Consider the following 9,547-nt stretch of genomic DNA (forward strand, 5'->3'; position numbering starts at 1 on the left):
AGTTATTTGCATTTTTAGTTTTTACCAGAATTTTTACTGGCATGCAGCCAGACGGTTAATATCTACTAGCCCTGCAGAATTTTTACTCGTGCCTGGTGACCGGGCAGATGATTTGGCCATCCCATTATTGTCTGATGAGAACGGTTGCTCGAAGTCGAAGCCATTAGTTCATAAAACAATTATTGAATCCTGGTTATATTTTGTCAGCTTCATCGCCCTGAAGAAGCTCCCTGTGAGGAAAATAATTCAGCAACCTACAACATTCATCACAATTAACAACTATTAAAGAGTGTGTTTTCAAATAGGATGTTATGAAGATTTCTGTTCAGACACCTGGTTACATTTACTTTTCTGGCAGCATTATACTTTTAACTTATAGATTACTAAATTCTTTGGCGTAAACCAAATTCTGAAATTGCTTAAGTGCTTCTTCAATGTTTTCTGTACAATCCTATGGAAGAAAGCTCAATCAGTTTTGTAAAATAAATAAATATTTGGCAATTCAATTAAACTGATATGCTGACGTTCTTGTGCGCAAGACCTGATTGGTGGGCATTTCTTTGTTTGGCATACTACAATCAAGGAGAGGTAAACTTTAAAAACAAAAATTGTTTTGTTCTTTAGAATAGATATATTTGAAGTTTGTGTGTTTTGTTGGCTCACGTAAGTGTAGCCTATGCGATGGTAAACTTTGTCTGTCTGTGCGTGCGTGCGTATGTATGTGTGTATGTCTGTGGTAGAAACTTTAACATTTTTGGCTAAACACCGAAATACTCATTTCACGTGGTTAATTTTCAAGCACCATCTTCAAATTATTGAAGCAATGATCAACATTGTGTCGGCATGTGTGTAGTTAAAGCGTGTATCCAAAGAAAACGGATGGTGGGGGGTTTTGAAGGGGTACAAGCAGTTGACTGGTTTGTGTCGTGTTTGGCATGTAGACGGCAGGTCAGGTGTCAAGATCAGGTCAGGGGTCGCGCGAAGGATTGTGGTCCAGTTCTCACCTCGCCGATTCGCCGGGGAAGACGATTTCATGTTGTTCGGTTTCTAAGCTCCAGAAAAGTAAATAAAGAAGATACCAAAGGGAGATTTCCTACAATTTGATCTGCACAGCGTGTTTCCAATGTCCACGCGAAGAAGAGCTGTCGAAAGCGCGGCAGTCAGTGTCGATCTTGCAGCCGTATCCCGGTAAGTTCAGAGACAGATCTAGTGTCTTCGGCACTCTGATAACGTGTCACCTACTGTTAATCCGTTTTGTTTTAATTTCTTTTTATTTCAGCAGACACGGATGTCAAACACAGTGCTAGGCAGTCACCTCTAGTGAAATGAGTTGATCTAAAGTGCCTGTAATGTTTGGATGTCTTTGCTCGTGGTTCGATTTATGTGAATTTCAAGACTTGCAGTAGAGTCTCAAGTTAAGTTTACTCTGCCCGAAAAAAACTGTCCACCATTTACTTGAACATGCAGATATAAGGAAACGGAATGAATCTGTTCTCAAAGTCAAAATGATCACGATTTTTTCCTCAGATTCAAAACATGCACTGTCATGGTTTTGTCTGTACAATTTAGTAAGTCTTAAGTACTTTGCAACAACTTCCTTGAACGTGAAAGACAGTTTTTGAATGCTAGATCTGTATCGCGTTTCATTCCAGACTCGATCCTCTCTTTGATTGTAGATCTACTGTTTGCTGTTTACGCACTATCATATGATTCGCTATGTAACGTTTGGTAAGCTTACCTTGCAACAGCTTTCTTGTCTTTGTTGGCATTTCTGGCTGTGTTGACCGTCAGAATTATTTTAAGAACCAGGCTGCTGCAGTCGACATGTTTCGCATATTGTAGGGTTACCATGCTGCATAGGTAAAGTGGCTTGTATAACCTGACTATTCTGTTTCAAAACACTGTTTATATTTGTGTAGGTTGTAGTCATCATAACTAATCGCATTTTGCCATTTGTTTCAGAAAGGAGGTTAACCTACAACAAGATCGACGCTATGTCAGATATATGCCTCAGCCACATGAAGACTTCTGAATTTAGATCTACTCGGCATGGTGACAAGTCTTGATGAAAAGTATAGGACTGAGGACAGCAGTGGAAAAAGTGCCCACATGGCAGGTACCTAACCTATTACCCTAGTCATTTTATCTGTTTGGGGCAATTCCAACGTAACTGACGTGGCATTCACACACGTTTAACTTAACCCAAACTTATAAGAAAAACATTTATTGATCCCACAATGATGTTTTGCAATCCAACTCTGGCCAATGTATGTATGTATGATGAGATCTGGTAAAAAGTATAAAAAAAACATTTTACTGCGGCCATTTATAAGAGCGTAACTGACGTGGCAAAAATTATCACTTGATTTCAGATGGCTACATACAAATCAGAAATTCTGTGAAGTGTTTCAAGTTAGACTCTCAAACTTTTCTGTATCTAAGCATGAAATACTGTTCTTGAAAATGGCATAAAAGCATAAACCAAGAAAATCAACAGATCTTCACAAATTTGAAATGAAATTGTAACTGACGTGGCGGCTGTGAACGTAACTGACGTGTCCTGTGAAAACAAAAACGTAAAATCAGTTGTAAAGCTTAATGAAAACAAACTGAACACATAAAATGGATTGTTTTGACTTTTAATTAGAAGCAACATGAAAATTGAACATATCTTTCATTCATACTTATGATTCCAATAACAAAAATTCAAAATGTTCCAACGTAACTGACGTGGCATTCACACACGTTTAACTTAACCCAAACTTATAAGAAAAACATTATTGATCCCACAATGATGTTTTGCAATCCAACTCTGGCCAATGTATGTATGTATGATGAGATGTGGCAAAAAGTATAATTTAAAACATTTTACTGCGGCCATTTATAAGAGCGTAACTGACGTGGCAAAAATTATCACTTGATTTCAGATGGCTAGATACAAATCAGAAATTCTGTGTCAAAGTGTTTCAAGTTAGACTCTCAAACTTTTCTGTATCTTAGCATGAAATACTGTTCTTGAAAATGGCATAAAAGCATAAACCAAGAAAATCAACAGATCTTCACAAATTTGAAATGAAATTGTAACTGACGTGGCGGCTGTGAACGTAACTGACGTGTCCTGTGAAAACAAAAACGTAAAATCAGTTGTAAAGCTTAATGAAAACAAACTGAACACATAAAATGGATTGTTTTGACTTTTAATTAGAAGCAACATGGAAATTGAACATATCTTTCATTCATACTTATATGATTTCAATAACAAAAATTCAAAATGTAGACTTTCTTTGCTACACTAAAGAAAAGATTGAAATCAAAAATGACTCGTCAGGAAAAAAATAAATTAACAGAGATTGGTACTATTATCATTACTATGAGAACTAAAATGAATAAGCATTTTGTAAACTGAAATTAACTTTAAAACCTGAGAAAATGATGAAACGTTTGAAAAAAAAAGGATGTAGTTGACGTGAACTCGCTAATTATCCATCATAACTACAACTTCAGCAAGGATTCTGCGAGATTGCATTGCACACTGACTGGAACACTGACAACCATTCTCATGAGGCTTTGCTGTCTGATCAAACAAGAACTTAATAAATCCAGTAAACTTCAACAGTTTCATCCGTCACAGCTTAAATTTTATGTGATCAAAAAGTCTTCCAGTTTTCAAAGACCTGTTTCTCGTCCATCACGGTAAATGTAACAGAAAGTCTTCCTGTTTTTGAAGGTTTCTCAACTCTTTTATTTTAGAGTTGAAAACCTGTCCTGAATATCCTTCACAGATGAGCATGTGAACTTTCCACAACCTTGGAGTTCAACTGGCCCAAAGAACACATTTGTGTGAAAGACTTGGTCAGAATCATCTTTTTTTGGCCAGTAAAAATGCAGCTCTCCATCTTCAGACATTTGATGAAGAAATTTCATTGAAAAGAACCCCGATTTCTTTCCATCGCCAAGAACTCGACCAATGTAAAACCGATCAACATAATCAACTGCATAGTATTGTTCAGGTTTTATTTCTTTTTCGTGACACAGATTTCCTTTCAGTGCTTTTTACACTTTCCGACTTTCTTCTTTGTAGCGTCCACTTCTTCCTGCATCTTTTTTGTTGCTCCTTGTTTTTCTCCTTGACTTATCTTTTGCTTCTTCAGACAAACGTTGTCTGTACAGCTGCATGCGCTGCGCTGCTGTCTTTGGTGGCATAGCTCAATCTCAAGAAGATAAAATATAATTTGTTAGTCACTTGGAATGCTGATGATTCAAGAGTAGGCTGGATTTTCTTCCATGGATACATTGTTGAAACATAGTCTGAAACTAACTCAGCATAATTTATTTAAATGTGAACAGATTACAAACTAAAATCTGCTCTATTTCCATGTCAATTATGTTCAAGTGCCACGTCAGTTACACCAATGCCACGTCAGTTACATTGAAATGCCACGTCAGTTACATTGAAGTGCCACGTCAGTTACAACAAATCTTGGTACATTTAGGCTTTCTATATTCCTTGGGTGAATATTCAAGAATACCCAAAATTTTGATTTTAATGTTCCATTCCTTAGTTCAGGATTAAAACAAACACTATCAAAACGTAACTGACGTGTCTTTCACCTGGAGTGATCTTTCCTATCCAATTTTGCCAACAATAAAGCTAGCAAATCTAAACTAAGTATGCTTTATTGAAAGGATAGACTGTCTGTCCTCTATTGGAGTGAAAAAGTTTTAGAAAAAAAACTATAAGATGGTAAGAAAACAGTTTATGTGACACCCACCTTTTCTCTGCTCCTCCATATATTTTTACAGCTAAAAACAAAATGGCTGCCATCAAGGGAAATCACTCAGATGAAAAGTTCAAAAGCCAAGATATCTGAAGCTGAGTTATCTGTTAATTATACTGTAGTAAGAAATCAATCCTAACTTCAATATGAAATTTTACTCCAGGTGATCACTTTTTGTTGGAATTGCCCTTTGCCTTCTTTTGAAAATTATACATGGAGTTGATATGATGCGTTAGTTTTAACTGTGTGTGCGTGTGCGTGTGTGTGTGTGTGTGTGTGTGTGTGTGTGTGTGTGTGTGTGTGTTTGTGTGTGTGTGTGTTACGGAGTGAGTGAGTTTGTGTTATGTTACTGTTTGTTGATTTCTTACGGGAGCCTTGAAGGCTTCGCCTCTTGTTTTGTGTTGTTTTGGTAATAATATTTATTTATTCATGTAACTGCTTTTTTTGTTTGGTTTGGTTGGGGGGGGGGGGGAAGGAGTGGGAGGGGGATATTGAGGAAGGAAGGTCCCCTGTAGGCTGTACTGGAGTGTAAGAACTCCCCCCCCCCCTCATCACATCCCACTACAGGGAGTAAGAATGAGATGGTCCAGATACACAGAGAAAGTAGGCTAATCTGTCAGATTGCGAATAAAATGGGTGCCAGTTCTTCCAGAAGGTTTTCGTTTACTCAGGCTGGCAACTAAAACCCACACATGCGAGCGAATATCGAATATCAATTTTGAAGAAACACGACTACTCGTACTCGTAATCGTCTTTGTAAACTAAACATGCACTACATCCCAGCAGAGCCAGAGACATACATACAATGTCTCTGATCCCAGCAAATAAGGTAAAACACACGTAAGTTACACCGTCTTTTATTCGATATCTCTAAGATCTGTCTTCTGAGTTAAAATCCACATACCCGATATCTCTAAGATCTGTCTTCTGAGCTAAAATCCACATATTACAATCATTTTAGATAAACTCTTACCTCAATTGCGTGGCCAAAAACACATTTTTCTTTCACACACACAGCAGACAGAAGCCTGAGGCTTGGGAACGATTTATACACTTCACGATTGAAGAGCGTCAGGGGAGAGAAATCTCTTTCAGTTTTGTGGTATTTCAGCTCATTAATTTAGCACCGAAACTCTTCACACACTATCACAAGCAAGGACACACACACACACACACCGGCACACCGTCTGACAGGCTGACACACACACACACACACCAGGGCCGGACGAGAGGGGGGGGGCTTTGGGGGCTTTAGCCCCCCCCCCCCAGCCCGCTACAAAAAAAAAGAGAGAGAGAGAGAGAGAGAGAGAGAGAGAGAGAGAGAGAGCTTAATAATAATAATATTGCACACACAAAAAACGAGAAGTGACGCACAAATGTAAACGTCATAAGATTATGTCGCAAACAAAACATGGAAAATGTGACCCTCCACCACGAAATGAGTCGCACGTCACCTCGCGTGGTTCTGCGCTAGGCTTAAGGGTCACCTTAGTCACAGGCTTATAACTCAAACAGTTTTCACTCTTTTTTAAAACGGTTTTCACCACTGGATTGAGCATAAAAAACTCTTTAGGAAAATGTAAAAATATGAAAATCATGCAAAGGTGACATGCGACTCATTCCGTGGTGGAGGGTCACAAATAGTTCTCAGAGGGAGAGATGGATGGATTGTTTAATTGTATAACCAGTGAATTGGTTTTTACAATGGTAAAACAAAAGAAAATGTACAAAAGCAGCATTTCACGTAATCAAATCAAAAGTATATACATGATATTACACTGACTTGATCGTTGATCGAAACAATTTTTGACAGATATGCCTGCTAATAAAGTCAGCATACAAGCACATACAAACACACACACACAAACACACACACACACACACACACACACACACACCGTCACACACACAAACACACCGTGACACACACACACATGCCGCACGTAAATGAATACAATGATATATACCATAGCAAGCAGATTTGCACACATCATCAAAAAAGCCCCAAGAGCCTGCTGAGAGCTGTCCTGTAGATAGACTACGCTGCTTACCTCGATTTTTCGGATACGTCGAAGTGAACCATTGGTCCCGGCCATCAGCCTTCTTTATATCACTAAAAATCCTTCACTTACCTCGACTTCGGATAGCTCGAAGTCTTCCTTTGAAAAATCGAGCTATCCGACTTGTTGGATAACACGAACTTCGCATACCTCGAACTCTTTGGGGGGGCCTCTTTTTCGTTGTCGCATTCAGGCGTCTAGACAGTCTGTTCGACGTGGTTTTTTTTGTTTGCGTTGTCTGTAATATGTTAAATTTCTGGTGGTGCTATTCAAGTTCATTATTTAAATGAATCTTTTGTGCAAGAATAGACCCCCGCTTCAACATGTTAGCCGCCCCCCCCCCCCCCCCTAAAAACGTACTGGTCCGGCGGCCCTGCACACACACACACTGGGAAGACTGAACACACTGACAGACACACACACAAACTTTACGGACACTGACTGACACGGACACCGTGACACGACGGTCGTGACACGGCGGCATACCCGCCACTGACACACACACTGACAAACCCACACACACACACACACACTGCGGACAGCCTGTCATTACACACGCGCGTGCACACACAATTCAATCAAGTTGGCGTTTCAATGATGCAGATTCTGTGATTAGTCAGAATGCCCCAACTCATTAAAACTTGAAATTATCCTACATACGTGAGAGAGACACCTGTGAGATAATAATCGTTCAAATCACACGTGTGTATATCATGTAAATGAGGTCATGTCAAGCAAGGTCCCCCCCTCGTCCGCCCCTGCTACTACCACTAAAACTGTACACTTAATCTCTCTAATACCTAACCTGGTTACTGGTGTGTTTTCTTTTTATTCAAATGGTAAGAGATGATCATGAAAACTTAGCTTTGGTGTAGTTTGCTTCCTCAAAAGATGACAGGGGAGGAAAGGATGTAAAGAAGACAAAAAAGGTTACGAATGTCGCGGATCTCGTTGATCAAACTCGTTCTATTGCTGATCAGTCCACCTCACATACATTCCGGCACAAACGTTGTCTCCACAACTACTGATACTGAAGCTTATGATGCGTTTGCTCTTCGCTGAGACACTCCGACAAACACCCTTCTCCTCTCAAGTTCTTCACCTCGTTCACGTCATATTCCTCATGACGTCAGAATCCCCCAAAACAGCGTCATTGCCCACACAAACAAAAACAAAAAACCGTCGAACAGACTGTCTAGACGCCTGAATGCGACAACGAAAAAGTACTAGGAAGAAGTAGAGCCGAATACCCGGCTTCGCCGGGTACCCGGCACCGTACGCGATTGACGCCACACGAAAGAAGGGAGATAAACGCGCAAAACACTGGAGAAGATAAGGAAGAGTTACTGGGAATGGATGTACAGAAAAACCATAAAAAAACAAAATCGGTTCAGCGCTGCGCTCTGAAAGTCACCGAGACAAACGTCATTATAGAAACTGAAAAATTGCGCTCGCTAATTACCCTCGATGAGTCTTTAGAACTAACACGTCACGCCACATTTTCAGAGTGACGTTTCTTTGATTTGAAGTAATAGATTGCACAAGGCTTTAGAGATCAAGGTTCGAAAACAAGCGTCTTCAATTTAGCTGCCTCTACTGCAAGACATTTTCAGTGAAATACACGTAAGTACAGTATGTAGGATAAACAGAATACTAGGCCTACATGGCTTGCTGTGTCGTACCAGATTTACACTCGTTGCTTTTTCAAATAGTGAACAGCTCGCTTTCGCTCGCAGTTCAATATTAAACAAGTCGCGTAAGGCGAAAATACAATATTTAGTCAAGTAGCTGTCGAACTCACAGAATGAAACTGAACGCAATGCAACGCAGCAAGACCGTATACTCGTGGTCCACCGCTCACGGCATAGGCAGTGAAATTGACAAGAAGAGCGGGGTAGTGGTTACGCTATGCTGCATAGCACGCTTTTCTGTACCTCTCTTCGTTTTAACTTTCTGAGCGTGTTTTTAATCTAAACATATCATATCTATATATTTTTGGAATCAGGAACCGACAAGGAATAAGATGAAAGTGTTTTTAAATTGATTTCGAAAAAAAAAATTTGATAATAATTTTTATATATTTAATTTTCAGAGCTTGTTTTTAATCCGAATATAACATATTTATATGTTTTTGGAATCAGCAAATGATGGAGAATAAGATAAACGTAAATTTGGATCGTTTTATAAATTTTTAATTTTTTTTACAATTTTCAGATTTTTAATGACCAAAGTCATTAATTAATTTTTAAGCCACCAAGCTGAAATGCAATACCGAACCCCGGGCTTTGTCGAAGAGTACTTGACCAAAATTTCAACCAATTTGGTTGAAAAATGAGGGCGTGACAGTGCCGCCTCAACTTTCACGAAAAGCCGGATATGACGTCATCAAAGACATTTATCAAAAAAATGAAAAAAACGTTCGGGGATTTCATACCCAGGAACTCTCATGTCAAATTTCATAAAGATCGGTCCAGTAGTTTAGTCTGAATCGCTCTACACACACACACACACACACACACACACACACACACGCACATACACCACGACCCTCGTTTCGATTCCCCCTCGATGTTAAAATATTTAGTCAAAACTTGACTAAATATAAAAAGGCAGGGATTTAATGGACCAGCAAATTAGATGGACCAGCAGCAAAAAAGATAGACCAGCAGCAAAAAAGATGGGTTTCAACAGCAAATTAGCTGCGATAAA

The 9,547-nt window shown here is 39.3% G+C and overlaps 1 protein-coding gene and 1 long non-coding RNA gene across 2 annotated transcripts in view; one reads left to right on the forward strand and one right to left on the reverse strand.

Moving 5' to 3' along the window:
* LOC138967375 (protein O-linked-mannose beta-1,2-N-acetylglucosaminyltransferase 1-like) overlaps positions 1-5,828 on the reverse strand; it is a 39,076-nt gene extending 33,248 nt beyond the window's left edge. The window contains exon 1 of the mRNA XM_070339908.1: positions 5,752-5,828. The gene's annotated coding sequence lies outside the window, so the exon portion shown is untranslated. The remainder of the gene's footprint in view (positions 1-5,751) is intronic.
* LOC138967376 (uncharacterized) lies at positions 895-2,857 on the forward strand. The gene is made up of 2 exons (XR_011455936.1): positions 895-1,188; positions 1,963-2,857. It is a non-coding gene; the product is annotated as an uncharacterized lncRNA (long non-coding RNA).
* Positions 5,829-9,547: the final 3,719 nt, after the last annotated feature.

This window comes from Littorina saxatilis, linkage group LG5 (assembly GCF_037325665.1).
Source record: "Littorina saxatilis isolate snail1 linkage group LG5, US_GU_Lsax_2.0, whole genome shotgun sequence".
Classification (NCBI taxonomy): Eukaryota; Metazoa; Mollusca; class Gastropoda; order Littorinimorpha; family Littorinidae; genus Littorina; species Littorina saxatilis.